A 23,529-nucleotide genomic window follows, 5' to 3' on the forward strand; every position below is an offset into this window, starting at 1 on the left:
GATTTATTAAGATTATAAGGATTTAATAGGTTTAAAAATAATATAATCTTTTTTATTTAGTTTAATATATTCTTAATAAAATCTAGATAATTTAGAGTAGATCTATCTAAAAATAATAAATGATTCTTAATTAGTTATAATAATTAAATATTATAGATTTTAGATATATTTTTATATATAATTTAGCTAAGAATATATAGATTTTTATATATTATAGATTAAGAATAACTAAGTTTTTTAGATTTAGTAAAATCTATCTAAATAATAATAGATTTATCTAAATACTCCTATTTATAATTAAATAAATCTAGATATAAAGAATAATATCTATTATTATAATAATAAATAAATAATAAAAATAAGATTAACTAACTTATTAAAAGATAATAAATAATAATCTAGTTATTAAATAATATCTAGGATATTATAATTATAATTAATATTTTATATAAAAGAGTTTATAATTATAAATTAATAAATATTATATATAATTATTAGATTATTAGATTAAATTTATAGATTCTAAAAAATCTAAATCTATTAATTTCTATAATATAAAAATATTATTAATAATAAATATATTAATATATTTACTAGAAAAATTATAAAACTTATTAATAATATTATTTATATATTATTTCTTTTTATTATTATATATATAATAATATATAAATAAATATTTAAGAAATAGATTTAAGAATAATAATCTTTAAATTATAAAGATTATATTTAAGATTTATTTTTTATTCTTACTAAAATTATATATTTATTTCTAAATCTTTATATTATATAATAAATATAATATTTATTTAAATATAAACTAAAAAATTAGTATTATTAATATATTTAATTATTATTATTACTTAATAAAATAAGATAATTATTTAGATATTTAATTAAGAAGCTCTTAACTAAAATCTCTTATGTTATTATTATTATAAATATAATAAGATAAATATATAATATATCTTATTTATATATCTTAATTTTATTAAACTTAGGATTAAGATTCTTAGTTTAAATTAAGATCTTAAAGATTAGATAAGATAATTAATAATACTAAAATTAGTCTTTAAAATAATATTATTTATATTTAGAATATATCTTTTAGATTAGCTTTACTATCTTCTAAAGATATTTTATAATATAATTAATAAAATAGCTATTAATATAATCTGAATATATCTTTTAGAGTATTTATAGATCTTAAGATAATATTATTTATCTATTCTTTTATATTAATATTAGTTATATAAATAATATTATAATTTATTAAGAATAAAGGATTATATATAATTAAATATTATAAAGAATATCCTTTAATATTATATATCTATAGCTTATTAGTTAATTAATCTATTTTTATTCATATTAATAATATATAAATAAGATAAGTTATAAGAGTAATAAGTAATTTATATATATTAAAAGGATATAAATAAGAAAAAGAGATTATTAAGTATAAAAGAAGGGATACTTAGAGATTTTAGTATTTAGTTTATTTAGTATAGTTTTAATAAGCTTATTTATATTATTTATTTCTTTTATTTTATTTATTCTATTTATTAATCCCTAATATTATATAATAATATAATTTATTTATAATATAATATATTAGCTATCTTATAATATTTTATTAATAAATTAGGCTAAAAGCTTAATAAATCTATAAAAAAATAAAAAATAAATACTAAAATAATCTTAATTATAAAAAAAAACTTAATCTTAATTATTAAAGTTAATATCTTTTTTTTAAAAATAAATCTTATATTTTTAATATTCTTATTATTATTAAAAAGATTATCTTATTTAAGAATATTTAGATTTTTTTTAATTAAGCATTTATTATATAGGTTTTAAAATAAAGATATAAATTTTTTAATATTAAAAATCTTATTTTTTATTTTTTAAAAAAATATATTTACATTAAAAAAAAATACTATTATATTATTTATGATAAATATAAGAATTAGAATCTTTTCTTTATTTTTAGTTAATTTTATAAGATTATTATTAAGATTTTATCATATAATAAATTTTTTTTAATATTAATTATATAATATTTTTATTTATTTTATAATATTTTTATTATTTTCTTTTAAATATAATATAAAAAAAGATTTTTTTTATATTTATTATTATTATTTTAATTATCTTTTTTATTATTTTATAATAAATTAATAATCTTTATAATTAAATCTAATATATAAATTTATAATTATATTATTAATTATATAAAAATAAAAAAGAATTATATAAATTATAAAAAATAAGAATAATTTATATATAACTAATAATATATAAGAAAAAAGAAATAATAATTTTTAAAAAATTTAAAAAATAAATAAGAAAGATTATAAAAATATAATAAAGATATTAAATAAATAAAAGAGATTTATATTTTTTTTATATATTTAATAAATCTTATAATCTTAGTTATATATTTTAGGTAAATAATAGTTTCTTTTTATTATTTCATTTAGAGTAAAGATTTTTAGTTTTAATTTCTTTTTATACATAATATTAAGATATTTTTTAATAAAGATTTAATATTATCTTAGATTTTTTATTAATTAATATTATTTAGATAGATTAATATTAATAATCTATTTTAGGATTCTTTTAAGAAATAATAAAGATTTTTTTATTTATAATTATATATAATATTATAATATAATATAATTTTTTTTTTATTTCTTAATTAATTATAGATATTCTTAAAGATTTATTATTTGTTTTTAAATAAGATCTACTAAAATCTTATTTATAAGAATTAGATTATTATTGAATCTTAGAATTTTATAATAACTTATTTCTTTTTAAATTAATATATTTATAAGTCTAGATAGATAAATATATTTATAGATAGATTAAAAGATATTTATTAAGATATTTTATATTATTTAAGAAAAAGTTTTTTTTTATATTTAACTTAGTTAATCTTTATCTATTAATAAAATTAATAAAATTAATAAAATTAATAAAATTAATAAAATTAATAAAATTAATAAAATTAATAAAATTAATAAAATTAATAAAATTAATAAAATTAATAAAATTAATAAAATTAATAAAATTAATAAAATTAATAAAATTAATAAAATTAATAAAATTAATAAAATTAATAAAATTAATAAAATTAATAAAATTAATATTTAGATATATCTAGATATAGTAGAATAACTCTATCTAATTTTATTATTACCTAGCTAATTCTACTAAGATTAATTAATTTTATTTAATCTTATCCTTAATATATAGAAATATTATATATTCTTAGCTAAATTATAATATATTTTAATAATAATTTATATATAAAATTATATTAATTTAGATTTAAAATAAAATAATTATTTTTATTTATTATTTTTCTTTAATTTTTAAACCTTTTTTTATTAATCTAAAAAAATATTACTTTATTCTATTTAAATATAAATATAAATTTATTAAATTATTATATTTATATTATTTAATTATATTATATTAAATATAAATATATTATTTTTTATAATTAAATTAAAAAAAGATTTAATCTAGATTTTAAAAATATTATAATTATTCTAAATTTATTATAATTTATTCTTATTTAGATTTTTAATATATAAATTTTAATTTTAATATTAATATTACTTATAGATTTTATTTATATAAATTAATATAATATAATAATATTTCTTTTATTATTCTTAAATTTTTAATATTTATAATTGAAATATTATTTTAGATTCTTAAATTAAATTAATTATTTTTTTAACTCTTATATTTTTAATAAAATCTTAATATATTTATATATATATATATATATATATTTAATTTCTTTATTTCTTTATTTAATTAATTATTTATGATAAGATGTTTTAATAAGATATAAAAAAATATATTATAATTTTTAGGATATCTAAGAATTTATTTTTTATTTTATTAAACAAATAAAATTTAAATAATTATTTTAAATTATTTTAGCTTCTAAAATAAATAAAAAAAAATAATAATAATAATAATAAATTTTTAAATTAGATATAAAAGATAAAATAATAAGGATCTTAAATATAATTAAATAATTAAATATTATTTAGGCTTATATAAAGATTAATTCTTATTAAAATTAATCTAGAGGATTTCTATTTTATTATTTTATTATAAAATTAGTATATAAACTCTTATTTGTTAATAACTTATTTTACTAAATATAATATTAATCTTTTAATTTATATATTTTTTATATTTTAGATTCTTAAACTAATCTAATTATCTCTAAATAATAAACCTAATATTAGGATTTAGAAAAGAGGCTATCCTATAACCTTAGTAGAATACTAAGATATAGTAATATAGTTATATAGTATAATACTAAGAAAGATAGTAATTATATAATTAAAGGAGGGCTTAATATTAGACTTAATAAGAATAAATAAAGAAATAGAAGGAATAAGGGCTTCTAGAAAAAAGAAAGTATATGCTAGTTATTATATAGAATATATAGTATAAATTAAGTACTAACTTTAGCTTAAATCCTATAATAAGTATAAGATTCTTATTCTATTTAAGTAACAGATTTAAGTTATTTAAATAATATAAATAATATATAAATTTAATAAATATAATAATAAAAAAGAGATTAATATAAATAAGTATAATATTATAATATAAGAGGAAATAATATATATAATAAATATATAAAATAAGAAGAATAAGGTATATCTTAAATATTAATTAATAAATTATATTATTAGTAAATATTAATAAGATATTTCTTAATTTAAATAATTATTATTAAGAAATCTTTTAATCTTATAATATAATATATATTATATATATAATTTAGTAATAATAATCTCTTAATTCTAATATAATCTTTCAGATTAAAATATTAAACTATTTTAATCTAATCTTTTAATTTATAAATATATATACTAAGCTATTTAATAAACTTTTTTTATTATTAATAAATATAAGTTTTTATTATCTTATCTATAATTATATTTCTTAATAAATCTAAAAATAATAAATATTAATACATTTTATTTTAATTTAATAATTAGAATATTTATATATAAATAAATTATTTATTTAGATATTATTATATTATAGATTAAGAGAAATATTAAAATTAAAATTGATAAACTTAAATAAATATTTAATTTAGTATAATTATTATATAAAAAATAAAATAAAAAAGATTTTAATCTTAATTATTAATATAATAATAATATATTATTTATATATATATTATTTAATAAGATTTTTAAATAAAATAAAAAGATATTTTTTTAAGTTCTTATAATTAAGTCTATTAATAAAAAAAATATTATAAATATTTAATTTAATATTTTTATCTTAAAAATAAGATTTAAATCTTTTATTTAATATAAATATAAGATAAAATAATTAATAATAATTATTGAGTAATTAATAGATTTTATAAAATATTATAAGATTTTTTAATTTATAAATATAATATTAAGATAAATTTAAATAATAATATAAAATATAGAATTAATTTTTATTTAACATTTTTTAATAAATTAAGATTTTATTTAAATAATATTAATAAGATTATTAAAAAAAAAATATTAAAATATAGATTTTTTAATAAGATTTAAAATAAAATCTTAATACAATCTTCTTAGAATATATATATTTATTAAGATATATATATTAATTTATATAATCTTAGATAATATAAATATTAATAAATTATATTAATTTATTATAAGCTTTTATCTTAAATTAAGATTTAAATTTATATTTAATATTAAGAATATAATTAATATATTAATAATAATAAATACTAAAAAAATTATTAATAAAAATTATAATTATAAATTCATAATTATTATAGATATAAAAATTATTAAAAAAAGATTCTAATCTTAATTTTATAAATTTATATTTTATATTATTTTCTTAAGTCTTATTTAATATATATAAATTATAGATTATATGTTTTAATCTTAATATTTTATTATATTTAAAATTAAAAAGATAAGAGATATATATTTTATTCTAAAATATAAAATTTAAATATATATTAATAATATTTATTCAAAAGATATTAAGATTAAATATTATTATAATTATAATAAAAGTATAAAAGAAATATATTATAAATATTAATATATAAATATTTTTTTATTAAGAATTTAAAGATTATTATATAAATATGAATATATTTTTAATTAAATAATTTAATTATTTTTATTAGATTTATAATTATAAATCTAATATTAAGAAATAGATTAATATATTATAATTTAAATAAAAATAATAAGATTAATATTCTATTATTAATATATAATATTTTAATATTATAATTATATTATTTTTTTATAAGATTAATGATATTCTTAATGAAATAAGGTAAAAAAATTTAAAAAAAAAAGAAAATATATAAATTATATTTTAATAATAAGATTAATAAAATAAGATAAATAATATATTCTATTATTATTATTTTATATAATAATTAGATCTTAATATAATAATTTAAATAATTTATTCTTAATATATATAGAATAATATAAGATTTATAGAGTTTAGATAAATATTTTATATTAATAATAATACTAAAAGATATTTTTTATAGATATTTAAGGATTTTATAATTTATATATCCTAAGTATTAATATTAAATATTATAAAATATAATTATAATCCTTAGTTTATATAAATTAAATACTATATTTTAATTAATTAAATTAGAATAAAGATAATATATAAAATAATAATAAAAATAATTTAATAATATTTCTTACATTTTAATTTAGTTTTTCTAACTTTTTTAATATAAAAGCTTATTTTAATATTTAATTTAAGATTTAATTTAGAGTTTTTTTATTAATAAAAATATATTAAATATTAATCTTATAAATATAAAATAAAAAGATCTTTTTATCTTATTTAATTATATAAAATCTTAATTTTTATTTAATATTATAAATTAATAATTTATTAATAGATTTAAGGAGTTTAATATAATCTAAATAATAAAGTTTATTCTTATATTTTTAAGATAGTAACAAGATATTCAGATAAAAACCAAAAAAATATATAATATTATATAAAAAAAAAGATTTATTATTATAAGATTTAGAGAATAATATATATATAATATTATATATATAATATTATATCTAAATATTTATATTTTTATATTATTAATATAAATATTTAAAATAAAGAATATATATTTAATAAAAAATATATAATTATTATAAATATAATTTATAATATTAATATTATATATCTAAATCTTAATAAATTTAATAATATTTATAAAATTAATAAATTATAAGATTATAATAATAATATAATTATTATTATTTATCTTATTTATATATCTTTTTTTTATTATATTAAATATCTTTTTTAATTTAAAGTTTTCTTTATATATTTTCTTAAATTATTTAAGAATTTTAAATAATAATATTTATTTATTTAATCTTTTATTAAGATTAATATATAAATAATTATTAAATTTATAATTTATATTAAAAAAATCTTTTTTATAAAAATAATTTTTTTTTAATTAGATTATATTATTTTAGATTTTTTTTTTCTTAGAATATTATATAAATAACTTAATTTATTAATTTAAAAAATTTTTTATAAATATAATATTTATATTAAATAAATAAATTATTAATATCTAGATTTAATAATAATTTATTTATATATATTTTTATTATATAAAAATTAAATAATATTTAATAAATTATTAATAAAAAAAAAATTTAAGATTTAATAAATCTAAGAATTTATAAATTAAGATTTTTAAAATAAAATAAAATATTATTTTATAATAAATAATATAATATTAGATTAAAAAAATATTTTAAGCTTATTATAATATAAATTAAATTTATAAATATAATAAAAATATATAGATTTATATATTTTTTAAAAATAATTAAAATATTATATAATAATATATTATATTTAATTTATTTTATATTCTTAGTTAAGATAAAAATCTTAATTATTATATTTATAATAATATTATTAATATATTTATTTATATATTTAATTTTTTAGATAAAAGAATATAAATAAATATTAATTTATATTTATAATAAAAAAATTAATACTAAAAAGAAATTTAAATAATTAGTTTTAATTTATTATTTAATATTTGAAGATCTTTAATTAATTAAATAATAATAAAGATTTAGTAAAGATTAATTTAATCTTATATTTTTATATTTAAAATAATAATCTAGATAATATTAATTTATAAAAACTAGAACAAATAAAAAATAAAAATAATAAGTTTTTTAATATTAAATAAAAATATAATAAAAAAAATAAAAGATTAATAAAAAAAGAATAAAAGTTTTAAAAGAATAATAAAGAAAAAAGATTTAAAAGAATTTAAAAGATTAATTCTAATAAAAAATTAAATTCTTAATAATAAGAATCTTAAATTAATATTATTTAATAAAAAAAATAGATTTTAAATTATAATTTAAAAAAAAAGATTTCTTAAAAAAAAATTTAGAGCATTATTTTATTTAATCTTAAGATTAATCTTTAGATTAAATAAGATTCTAGATTTATAATTATTAAGATTTAGAAAAGAGATTATCTTATAATCTTAATATAATACTAAAATATAGTAATATATATTATTAAGGATATATAATATAATTATATAATATAATACTAAAAAAGATAGTAATTATATAATTAAAAAGGGATTTAATATTAGATTTACCAAGAATAAATAAAGAAATAGAAGAAATAAAGACTTCTAGAAGAAAGAAAATATATTCTAGTTATTATATAAAATATATAATATAAATTAAATACTAATTTTAGCTTAAATCCTATAATAAGTATAAGATTCCTATTTTATTTAATTAAGAGATTTAAGTTATTTAAATAATATAAATAATATATAAATTTAATAAATATAATAATAAAAGACAGATTAATATAAATAAGTATAATACTATAATATAAGAGGAAATAATATATATAATAAGTATATAAAATAAAAAGAATAAGATATATCTTATATATTAATTAATAGATTATATTATTAATAAGTATTAATAAGATATTCCTTAATTTAAATAATTATTATTAAGGAATCTTTTAATCTTATAATATAATATATATTATATATATAATTTAGTAATAATAACTTCTTAATTCTAATATCTAAGATTAAAGATATTAAGATTTTAGATCTTAATTTCTTCTTAATTATAATATAAGATTAATTTAAGCTTTTTTATCTTTTTATCTAATTAATTATTTATAGTAGGATTCTTAGATAGAATATAAGAGATCTTTAGACTCTATTATAGTTTCTATAATATCTAAGGGTCTATCCTCTAGATTTTGGTTTTAACTTTTATTAAAGAAGTAGGGTTTAAGTAGCTATTTTAAGCTATTTTAAGCTAGACCTCTATAAGGCCTATAAAAGCTTATTTAGGCCTATATAGATTAGATCTTAGGCCTAATCCTTAGATCTATTAATAAGTTTTATAAAGATCTAATTTTAGCTTCTAAAAATTAAAAAATAATTAAAAAGATAGAAGAATTAGAATTATAATAATAAACTAATAAACTAAATATAAAAGATAAAGTAATATGAATTTAGATATAAATAAAGAATTAAATATTATTTAGGCTTAGATAATCTAAATAAAAACTAATTCTTATTAAAATTAAATATATATAAACTTTTTTTTATAAATAAGAGTAAGGATTTATAATTTATAAATAAAAACCTATAGATTCTAAGATCTATAAGAGCTAAAACTATAAATCTTTATTAATAAATTATAGATTTTTTATAAATATTTATAAATAAATTCTAAGATATATAAATTTTTATATTTTTCTTAATCTAGTTAAAAAAATATTAATTATAATTAAATTAAAACTTTTTTGATTAATATTAAGTTATATCTTCAAGATTTTAATAATTAATAAGATTAATAATAATATCTTAAATAATAATAAGAGTAATCTTAAAAAAAAAGACTAAATAATTATTTATTAAATATTATATCTAAGATCTTGTAATAAAAATTAAAAAAATATTTATTAATTGAATATTATAAATTTATTTGATAAAAGATTTATTATTAATATAAATATAAATAATATTAAGATTAAAAAGATTATTAATATAATATAAATAAAGGATTAATTATTTATTATATATAATTTAATAAATAATCTTTTTCTTTTATATATATTTATTAATATTCTTTTTTATATATAAATTATATTTTTTTATATATATTTTAATAATGTAATTTAATATTAAAATAAGGTTTTTAATTATTTTTAATATAATAATAATAATAAGTAAATAATTAATTTATATAAATCTTATAATAAATATAAATAATATAAGAGTATTTTTAATAATATTAATAATATTTTAGATTTATTTTATTTATCTAAGAATCTTATAAAAATTAAATTAATCTTTTAATAGTTTTTTATTTATTATATATTAGATTAATCTTAGATTTTTTAGAACTAAAAATAAATAAGATATATTATATATCTAAATATAATAATTAATAAAATTAGTATATTTAATATATTTTTTTAAATTTATTTATTATTTTTAAGATTTATTAAATTTTTTTTTAAGGATTTTTTAAGATAAAAAAAATTATTTTTATAAATATTATTTAAAAGATTAATCTTTTTTAATTTCTAAGTTTTTTAGATTTAAATCTTATTTATTTTATAAATATATTAATTTCTTATTTTTATTTTTTTAGATTATTCAATATTATATTTTTTTTATTAAATATTTTTTATTTTTACTAAATCTTTTTTAATTTAATATTTATAATAATAATAACTAAATAATTTCTTTAATATTAATAATAAAAATATTTTTAGAGCTTAAATAATTTCTTAATTTTTTTTTATTTTTTATTCTAAAATAAAAATAAAAAAGATATTTATAAAATAATAATAAAATATAAAATATAATAATTTAATATAAAATAAATTTCTTATATTCTTAAATTAGATTTAAAAAAAAATTTATATTAAAATTAAATTATAAAGTATATTTATAAAAAGATTAAAAAATTTATTATATTTTATTAAATATATTTTAAATATTTTTAATATCTAAATTAATAAAAAATTAATATAAAAAAAACTAATAATTTATTAATTAACAAATATCTTAAATAATTCTTATTATACATACTAAATCTAATTATATAAATAATTATAATAATATTTAATTTTATAATTAATTATTTCTTATTTTATTTATATTCATTATAAAAATATATTTAATCTAAATTATTTATAATATTTAAAATTTGAAAGATCTTTTATAATAATAAATAGATAGATTAGATATAAAAAATAAAATAATAAGAGCTTTAGGTTTAAATAAAGAATTAAAGATTATTTATAACTAAATAAATATTAATTCTTATTAGAATTAATCTAGGAGATTTTTATTTTATTATATTATTTATAAATAATATATAAACTCTTATTCTTTATTAATTTATCTTTACTAAATATAATATTATCTTATTTTTTTTATATTCTTTTATAATTATCTTTTTTCTCTTAAAAGATTATTCTTAGCTAAATAATATATAATATTAAATTAAATACTTATTAAATCCTAAGATATTATATTTAAAAAGAGTTTTTAATTAAGATTATAAAATAATTCCTTATTAAAACTAAGAATATAATCTTAAGTAAATATATTATTATTTTTAATATATTTAATAAGATATTTTATTAATAATTATATTTCTTTATTTTTTTCAGAGAGATAAGAATATAAATAATCTTTTTTTTTTTCTTATTTTTTTTTTTATTCTTATTTTTTTATTATTTTTAATCTTTTTATTTCTTTTTTTTTTAATTCTTATTAAAAATATCTTAAGATCTAAAATATATTATTTACTTTATTTTTTATATATATTATCTAAGATATATAATAAGAGATTTTAGATTTATAAAGATTTATAATTTTAAGAGAAATATTATATTTCTTAATATTATATTTTATTTAAATTATAGATTTTTTATAACTTCTAAAAATTATATATATTATAAAATATAAAATAAGATTTATAATCTAATATAAATTATTAATATTTTTAAGGATTAGATTCTAAATTAATCTTTATAAATATATAAGATATTATTAAAAGATTTAATTATTTTTTATAAGATTCTTTTTTTATTAAATTAATCTAATCTAAGATAATAATTTTTTTTATTTAAATTTTAATATTTTTTTTATTTAAAAATATAATCTTTTATTATTTATTATTTATTTAGAATAAGAATATATAAAATATTATATTATTATATTTTTATTTAATTATTAATATTTTTTATAAAATAATATTTATTTATTACAAATAATATTATTTAATTACTAAAAATAAGATTAAGAATATTATAAATTAAATATTAATCTTTTTTTATTAATAAATTTTTTATTAATTTTTTTTATTTTTTTTAATTAACTCTTATTATTTATACTAAGATAATTTATTAATAAATATATAAATATTATTTATTATTTTTAAATAATCTTTTTATATTATAAGATTAATATTCTTAGCTTAATTTTTATAACAATAAGTTTTATATATAAAATATTTAGATTTAGATTTTTTTTTATTTTACTTTATTTAATATTTAAATAAATTTTAATTTATTAATTATTATAAGAATAATTATAAATATATTAATAATAAATATTATAATAAAAATAATAATTATTATTAATAAATCTTAAAATTAGATTTATATTAAAAATATATAATTATTTTATAATTATCTTATATAGATTTTATTTTTTTTTATAATAATTATTCTTAGGTATTTTTTAATAGATTTTAAAAAATATTTTTTTTATTTTTATTTTTTATATTTTTTAATAATATCTTATATATTATTTATATTAGATTTTAATATTTATTAATTATATTTATTTAATTATTTTTTTTACTTAATTTTAAAATATTTTTATTTATTAATAATAATATTTTTAATTATTTTTTTTATCTCTTATTTATTCTTATTTTTTAACTTAAATATAAATATAGATTTACTCTTATTTTATTTATATTATTATTTTAATAATTAGATTAAATAGATATTATATAATTAATTATATTATTTAAGAAATATAATTTTATATATTTATATTTTAATATATTTAAGAATTTAAAATAATCTTATTTATTAAATAAATAATTTTTTAGATTTTTTAAGTTTAAGATTCTTAGTTAAGAGTTTAATAAGATTTTTCTTTTTAATATTATTAAGATATAATATTTATTATAATATTTTTCTTAAGTTTTAATAATATTTTATTAATATTTCTTTAGTATTTTATATATTATATTTAATTTTTATATTTTATTTTTTATTATTAAAATATTTTATTTTATAAATTTTCTTTTTATTTAAATATAGAATTTAGGATTATATTTTATTAATATCTAAAATAAGAATATTTAAATTATAATATTTTATATATTATTATATATAAATTTTATTATTTTTAGTAAATTTATTTATATAATTAACTTATTTTTTATAAAATATTAAAAATATAATTTTAATATTTAATTTTTTTATTTATTTAATTATTAATTAAAGAGTAAAATATAATTAAAAACTAAAATTTAGTTTTTATTAAGAAATAAAATATTATCTAGAATTTATTAATAAAAAGAAGATCTTAATCTAAGATAATATTTATTAATAATCTATAATATAATTTAATTTTTTTATATAATAATTCTATTAATTTAGAGATTATTATTATTATTAAGATAAGAATAAAAATTAATATCTTAATAAATCTATTTATTATTATATATATTATATTAATTTATTAATAATTATATATAATTAAGAATAATCTAATAATAAAATCTATTAATATCTTTATAAATAATTATAAAAATCTTAGAAGGAAGATAAATTATTTATAAGATTAATATCTTAATATTATAATTCCTTAGTAGATTATATAAGATTATATATATTTATAAATATTATTTTAAAGATTAGATTAATAATAATTATATTTAATAAGATTAATAATTTAAGTTTATCTAAAATAATCTATAAGTTTATTATTATAATATATTAATATTAGATTAAATCTAACTTATCTTATTTAATTTAAGAAAATCTAACTATTATAATATTATAAAAATATACTTAGAATATTAAATATAGAAAATATACTATAATAATATTATATTTTTTTAAAATATAATATAATTTTGATTTTATATAGTATTAATTTAGCCTTTATATTAGATATTAAGATACTATATAATATTATTATATATTATTATAATATCTTATAAGAACTAGAGTATCTTAGTAGTATCTTATAAGAATTAGAGTATCTTATTAATATTATTATAATATCTTATAAGAACTAGAGTATCTTAGTAGTATCTTATAAGAATTAGAGTATCTTATTAATATTATTATAATATCTTATAAGAACTAGAGTATCTTAGTAGTATCTTATAAGAATTAGAGTATCTTAGTAGTATTATTATAGTATCTTAATAATATTAACTAGTTAGTTATATAGACTTTAGGGAAAAATAAAAAAAAATTTAAGTTAACTTATAAAGATATATATATTACTATTATAGAGAGTAAATATTTTTTAATTATAGTATATTTTTTAAAAATCTTCAAATATTTTTTTAAAAATAAATAAAATTCTTTATTAAATCTATATAATATTAAGCTTATAAAAGATATTTTATTTTTATTTTCATCTATTTTATTTAATTTATTAAAGACGGATTTAATTTAAAGTTTAATATATATTTATTAGTTAAGATTATAGTATAGTAATTAATAATATAATAATAATGTAGTAGTATTATACTTATAATATAAGATAAAGCTCTAGATTTAAATCTTAGTAATAATAAAGTAAAAAAAAAAAAAAAGTAAGATAAAAAAAAAACCTAGGAAAATAAATAAAAAAAATAGGAAAATAAAAGAAAAACATAGGAAAATAAAAAAAAAAACCTTTTTTTTTATAAAAAAAATACTTAATATAAAATTATAATACTTAAATTTAAATTATTATATAATATTATTTATAATATTATATCTATATTTATAATACTATATCTAATTAAGAATATCCTTATAATTATAATTAATATAATATTATATTTCTAAAAAGATTCTAATATTTTTATAATATTATAAATATTAGATTTTCCTATATTATTAAGATAAATATTCTTTTTTTATATAAAAGAATATTATTTTTAGAGATTAATTATATTTAGTTTTTTTTTTTTTTAAGTTTTTTTTTTTTTTTTAATTATTATATTTTCTTATTAATATCTTTTAGTTTATATATTCTAAGATTAATAAATATTATATTAATTTATAATTAAAATATCTTATAAATATATTTTTTTATATCTTAAGATCTTAATTAAGAACTATTATAATCCTCTTAAATAACTTAATTAATTATTTTTATATTATAATCTTATTTACATTTAATAGATTTTTTTTTAATATTAAGATAAATAATCTTAAATTAGGTTTTTTAGATTAGTTTTATAAAATAGATCTTTTTTAGATCTTTTTTTAATATATATTTTAGAATATTTTAATAATTTATAAAACTTCTTTCTTAATTTAGTTTATTTTCTTTTTTAAAATCTTTTTTTATATTCTTTTTATATTTAATAAGATTTATTTTAGTTATTATTTAGATTATTAAATATATTTAGAGAAGATTAATTTATTCTTTTATTTTTAGAATTTTATTCTTATTAGATTTTCCTAATAATCTATTTATTAGATTTATTTTATTTAATTTATATTTAATAATAAAATTAAATAATATAAAATTATAATATTATTTTATTTATTTTTTATTAAAATATTTTTTATTTATAAAATATTATAGATCTAAATAACTTAATAAGATTTTAATAGAAAATATATAATCTTTTATATATTATTTTTATATTTTAAATAATTTAAGAATTATAAATAATTCTTAATTAATAATTTTATAATTAACTTCTATTTTTTAGAATTTTTTAGATTAAAAGATTATTAAATACTAAATTTTATTATTTTATAATTAAGATATTATTATTATTATATTTTTATTTAATATATTAAATTTAAAATAAATCTATTTTAAAAGATTAAAATATTAAAAAAAAATATATTATTTAAAATATATATTTTAGATCTTTAAATAATTCAATTTCTTTTTATTTTAATATAATCTTTCTTAGTTTTTTATTACTTTTATTATCTTATAAAAAAAAATTACAAATTAAATTATTCTTAAAAGATTATAAATAAATTATTAATAAAAATTATAAAATCTAATAAACATTTAAATATCTAATAAGATTAAGAGATTTTTTAATTAATAATAATTTAAATTTAAATTTAATTTATAATAATATCTTTTTTATTAATAATAAAATTTAAGAATTTAATTCTTTATTAAAAAAAAATATTTAGATATTTTAGTATATAATTATTTTTTTATTATTTTTTTAAAAAATTTATTAAATATAATTAATATAAGTTTTATAAATTATAAAAAAAATAAGAATATTATTTAAATAAATAATATAAATTATATTAAATAATTTATATAAAATTATATTTATATTATTTTAAAAAATAATAAATATATCTATAAGATTAAATAATATAATTATATATTTAAAATAATTATATTTTATATAAATTTTATTTTTATTTTTAATTTCTTCTTATATAAATTTAATAATATATATTTTAAATATTAATCTTAAAAAAATATTTAATATTAATAAATTAATCTAAGATTTTTATAATTAAGAATAATAAATAATAATTCTTAATTAAAACTTAATTAAAATCTTAATAATTAATATATAAATAAATTCTTTTTTTTTAATATAAAAAAAATAAATATTTTAATAAGATTTATAAAAAATTAAATATAATTAATAATTATATTCTTATCTAAATATTCTTAGAATAAAAATAATTTAGATTAAGAAAAAGAATATATAAGATTAAAAAATAAGAATATTCTTAATTTTAAAAAGATTTAGTAATTAATTTATTTAAATAAAAATAAGATTTTAGATTAATTAATTATAAATATATTTTAAAAAATATCTAATTTAAAAAAGATTTAAATATTATTTAATAAGTATTTAATAATAAAGATTAATTTAAGATAAATAATAATAATAAATATAAAAAATAATTATTTAGTTTTTTTTATAAATTAATAAATATTAAGAAGTTTAAGAGTAGATTTTTTATTAATAAATTATTATTTATTAATAAAAAAAAGAGTTTAATTCTTTTTTTAATTAAGATTAATATTAAGAATAAAATAAGATTAATTCTAAAATATAAATTTTAATTAATTATAATATATAATTATATAAAGTCTTAAATAATATCTTAATTATTAATTATAATAAAAAAAATTATATATATATTATAAATTAAATTATTAATATTTTTAATAATTTAAATAAAGAAGATTATTTATTTAGTTTTATTTAATTAATTTATTTTAATTTATTTAAAAAAAATAATATTAATATTAATATAATTATTTAGATTAATTTTAGTATTAATTTTATTTTAAAAATATATTAATATATAAAAATATAATATTATTTTTATTAAAAAATATAAAACTAGATTAATAAAAATTAATTTAGTTTAATAAAAATTTTTTATTAAGATTAATTAGATAATTATTAATTCTTTTTTATATTTAAAAATATAATAATCTAATTTATTATAATTATAATAAATTAAATTATAATTATTTAGATTTAAGTCTTTTTAATCTTAATATAAATTATTTTTAAGATTAATTTAATTAAAATTAAAAAAAATAATAATATAAATATTAATTAATTAATCTTAATTATTTTATTTATAAGATCTTTTTTATTTATTAATCTAAAAAAAAAAATCTTTAATATTTTTTTTTATTATAATATATTTTAATAATAATTTATATATAAGATTATATTAATTTAAATAATAAATAAGATTATTATTTTTATTTATTTTTTTAGTTTAAACCTTAGTTTAAAAAAAAAGATAAATATTTTATCTTTTTTTTTATTAATTTAATAAAAAATTATTTTATTTTGTCTAAATAAATATAAAATTTATTAAATTATTAAACTTATATTATTTAATTATATTATATTAAATATAAATATTATATTTTTTTATTATAAGATTAAATAAAAATTATTTTATTTAGATTTTAAAAATATTCTAATTATTTTATATTTATTATAATTTAATTTTATTTAGGCTCTTAATATATTAATTTTAATATTATTTATAAATCTTATTTATATACATTAATATAATATAATAAATCTTTTTTTTATTATTATTCCTAAATCTTTTATTATTTATATTAAAATATTATTTTAGATTCTTAAATTAATTTATTTATTTCTAAATAATAAATTTAAGATTAAAAATATTAAAATCCTTAATTTTAATATTTTCTTTATTATAATATAAGATTAATTTATTATTATTTTAATTAGATTTTAAAATAATTTAAATATTAAAATAATTTTTTAGTTTTTTTAATTTTAATAAAATCTCTAGATAATTCTTTTTTTTCTTAATCTTTTTATTTTTTTATCTTTTAGATTTTTTATAATAAAATCCTTAAATAAGATATAAGATATTTTTATTATTATTTCTAAGATAACTAAGAGTATATTTTTTAGTTTAATTAAAAAAATAAAATTTAAATAAATATTTTAAACTATTTTAGCTTTTAAAAATAATTAAATAAAAAAAAGAATTAGAATTATAATAATAAATAAATAGATTAGATATAAAAAATAAAATAATAAGAATTTTAGATTTAAATAAAGAATTAAAAATTATTTATAATTAGATAAAGATTAATTCTTATTACAATTAATTTAAAGATTTTTATTTTATTATATTATCTATAAATAATATATAGACTCTTATTTTTTATTAACTTATTTTTATTAAATATAATATTATCTTATTCTTTTTTATATTCTTTTATATCTTTTTTATTAAATTATAAATAAAATCTAATAATATAATATATTTTTAGAGTTTATTATAATTTTAAAAACTATTTTTTATATAATTAAATATTTTAATTTTTAAAAATTAATTAAATTAATCTAAAATTATACTAAAATTCTTTTTTTTAAAACTAAATTATTTTTATAAAATATCTAAAAATAATTATTAAATTAAAAAAAAAATTTAAAATCTTTTTTTAATTATAAAAATAATTATTATTTAAATAAGTTTTTTTTATTATTATAATTAATTTTATTAATAATTTATAAAAACTTTAAAAATATCTCTTAAGATTTTTATTTATAATTAAAATATATTTTAATAAAAATATAATAAATCTTTTTTAATAAATATTTAATAAATATAATATATAATTATATATAAGTATAATTATAATTAATAATATATTAAATAATAATAAAATAATTAAGAAGTTATTAATATATATAAATAATAATTAAGATTTAGGATTTTTTATAATTTAAAACTTATATTTTATATATATAATTTAATTTATATTTAATATTTTTTTAGATTAATTTAAGCTTATTCTTAATAATAAAAATATTAAAAAAAACTTAGTTAAATAAATATTAAGAAATATTTACTACTAAAATTTAGTAATTATTAATAAAAATATATTTATAATTCTTATTTATCTTAATTTTAATTTATTTTTTATTTATATAAGATTTAGATTTAATCTTTATTTTTATTAGATTTAAAAATTTATTATTTTTATCTAAATAAATATAAAATATTAAAAATAATTTCTTATTTTTTAATCTAATATTTATTATTTATTTTTTTTAATTTAAGATATTAGAATTTATTAAAATTTTATTTTTTTAATATTAGAATATATAAAATATTTTTAATTTATATATAATTTATATTATATTATATATAAATATAAATTATTTTATTTAAGTTTGAAAAAATAAAAATAAATAAATTTTTTTTTTAATTTTTTAATTATTTTTTAATTTTATTATTATAATCTTATTATTTAAAATAATTATAATTTATTTAATATTTAATCTTTATAATAATTTATTAAATAATTTAAATTAAAAATAATATCTTAGAAGTTTTTTATAAAAGATATTTTAATTAAAAAAAAAAGAAATTTTAAAAGTATTATAAAAAAATAAATAATAATTTATATTTTTTTTATATTTATATAATAATCTTAATCTTATCTTAGAAACTATAAATTTTTAAAATATTTATATAATAAAAAGATAAAAAATAAATATATAATTTATTAATAAAATAATCTTTTTTTATTTATAAGATATATAATTTAAATAAAAAATCTTTTAAATTAGCTTTTTTTTAATTCTTATTTATAAATTAAAAAAAATAATAAACTTATATATTATTATAATAATAAGAGATTATTATTCTTTAGTTATTTTATTATACTAAAAAATATAGATTAAATCTCTTATTAATAAAGATTTATTTTATAATAATATATATAAGTTAATAATAACTTCTTAGATAAGGAATACTAAATTCTTATCTAAGATCTTTATTATTATATCCTCTTTTACTAAGACTAAAATATAATTATATACTTATATAAGTTATATTTCCTAATTTTTAAGGCCTCTCTTAGGGCCTAAGACTTAATTATATCTCTTAATCTTAGTATAGTTTAGATTATATAGTTCTTATATATTACTTCTAAGATTATTAATATAAGCTAAGATAGGGCTTAGGATCCTATAGATTTATAATATTATATAGAATATCTTAATATAATCTAGTAATATTAGTTTTATATAGGGATTATAGAAGTTATATAATTAATAATTAATCTAATAATATTATAATATAAGCCTAAAATAGCTAGCTATATCTATATAGATTTATTATAAGGATTATAACTATATAACCTATAGCTTATATATCTTATTTAAGGATTCTAATCTAAATATAACTTCTTAAGCTATATCTTATCAATAAGACTTTCTATACCTAAGAGCTTCTTATCTAAATTAAATATATCTAAATATAACTAAATAAACCCTATTATCCTAGATCCTTATAGATTAACTCCTATTATACCTACCTAATCTTATATCCTAATAAGTAGTATAATTTATTAATATATTTAGTAACTATAATAATAATAATATATTAGAATAATAGATAGGTCTATATCCCTATATATACTAAGGATTAAATCTATAATCTTCTAGGATCTTATTAATAAAAGATTTATTATAATAATAAGAGATTACTACCCTTCAGTTATTCTATTATACTAAAAAATATAGATTAAATCTTTTATTAATAAAGATTTATTCTATAATAATATATATAAGCTAATAATAATTTCTTAGATAAGAAATACTAAGTTCTTATCTAAGATCTTTATTATTATATTATTTTTAAAATAAGATTATTAAAAATAAATTATATAATTAATAATAAAATTATTATAATAAATATTTAATCTTAGCTTAAATTATTTATAATATATTTTATATCTTAGTATTTAAAATAAATATTAAATAAATATTTAATTATATTTAGGATATTTATTATTATTAATAAGATACTCTAAAACTAAAAATAATTAAAGATCTAATATTATATATATATTTAATAAAGTTTAAAATAAAAAATAATTAGATATAATTTATATAAAAATTAATATTAAAAAAATAAATTATAATTAGATCTTTTAATTATAAGATTAATATTAATTATTTAAGAAAAAAAATAAAAAAATAGTTTATTAAAGATTAATTTAATAATATTAATAAAAATAAGATAAAAAATAAAATAAAAAATAAAATAAAAAATAAAATAAAAAATAAAATAAAAAATAAAATAAAAAATAAAATAAAAAATAAAATAAAAAATAAAATAAAAAATAAAATAAAAAATAAAATAAAAAATAAAATAAAAAGTAAAATAAAGATAATTAAAAAGATCTTAAATATAAGAGATTTAACTCTAAATTAAATTATTATTAAATCAAAAATATAATAAAAATAATTTAATAAGAAGATTATTAAATATAATAATATATTTAATATTTTTAATAAAGATAAAGATAAGTTACTCTTTTTATATATAAAATATATTAAGATAGCTTTTTTTTAGGCTCTTAGATTTTTTATTATATCTTAATTTATTTTCTATATTTTTAAATTTAATTTTTTTTCTTATTATATAAATTACCCTTAATATATATATAATATATCTATAATCTAGATCTATATTATCTTAAAATTATACTATTTTAATACTATATAACTTTTTTTATTATATAAAATCTATATATATCTTTTTTATATAAACCTATAAGATAGGTATAAGTAAGGGTCTTATCTATATCTTATAGGATAATAGCCTATAGAATAAATAGCCTATAGGGGTTTTAACTATAGATTAATATAGGTAGACCTATAGTTAAAATCTATAGGGAATATATATATCTAACTAGAATTAATTATTAATCTAGGGGATTTCTATTCTATTATTTTATTATAGGGATAGTATATAGACTCCTATCCCCTAATAACTTATCTTACTAAGTATAATATTAATCTTCTAGTTCCTATATTCCTTTATACTACTAACTAATAATTAGCCCTATAATCTATGGTCTACCTTAATAGAAAAAAAATTTAAAAATATATCAGAGTCTATCCTGATAAGGCTTAGTAGGTACTAGGTTATAAGGTATAATTAGTATATAGATGATATATATTTCTATTAAACTCCCATTTATATCTACTACCTATAATAATAGGAGTTATAGGATATAAGTTTTAATACCCCTTAATTATATAATTATTAATATTCTGCCAATCAAAAATCATCTAGGGTTTTTCTATCCACTATGAGATAATATAGCTTATAATAAGTTACAACTCTAATCATGATATTATATAACTTATCCTGCTTAGTGTGCCATATCTAGGCTCCAAGGCATTAGAAACCCTTATATAATGGTTGGAACACTTACTTTGGATATTTACTAAAAGCGGTGGGAAAGGCGGACTCCGGTTCTTTAGGGGGTGTTAAAACTTATGTCCTGTCACTATATACCCCAACTATTTACTTACTACCTTCTCCTTTGTCTTGAACAATCATAACCATATCTAGATCTACTATGCCTGATATGCCCGATCTAGACCTCATCCAGGTAGGTGTAGCTTCTTTCTCTTTCTTTCTTTATTTTCTATTATTTCCCCGAAGCCCATATCCTTAATATGACTCAAATTCATATATCCCTCTACCCTATTCTTATAATGGCAGGGTCACCTTTGACTGTTAAAGCTTCCATATACTAATTTTAATAGGCACTAACAGAAATCTCTAAGTATATTATCACGTTGTTGCTCCGCAAGCATCACAAAATCACCTAACATTTCATACTAG

The sequence above is a fragment of the Penicillium verhagenii genome (genome assembly GCF_028828195.1).
Source record: "Penicillium verhagenii strain IBT 33310 chromosome Unknown utg000002l_segment0_segment0, whole genome shotgun sequence".
Classification (NCBI taxonomy): domain Eukaryota; kingdom Fungi; phylum Ascomycota; class Eurotiomycetes; order Eurotiales; family Aspergillaceae; genus Penicillium; species Penicillium verhagenii.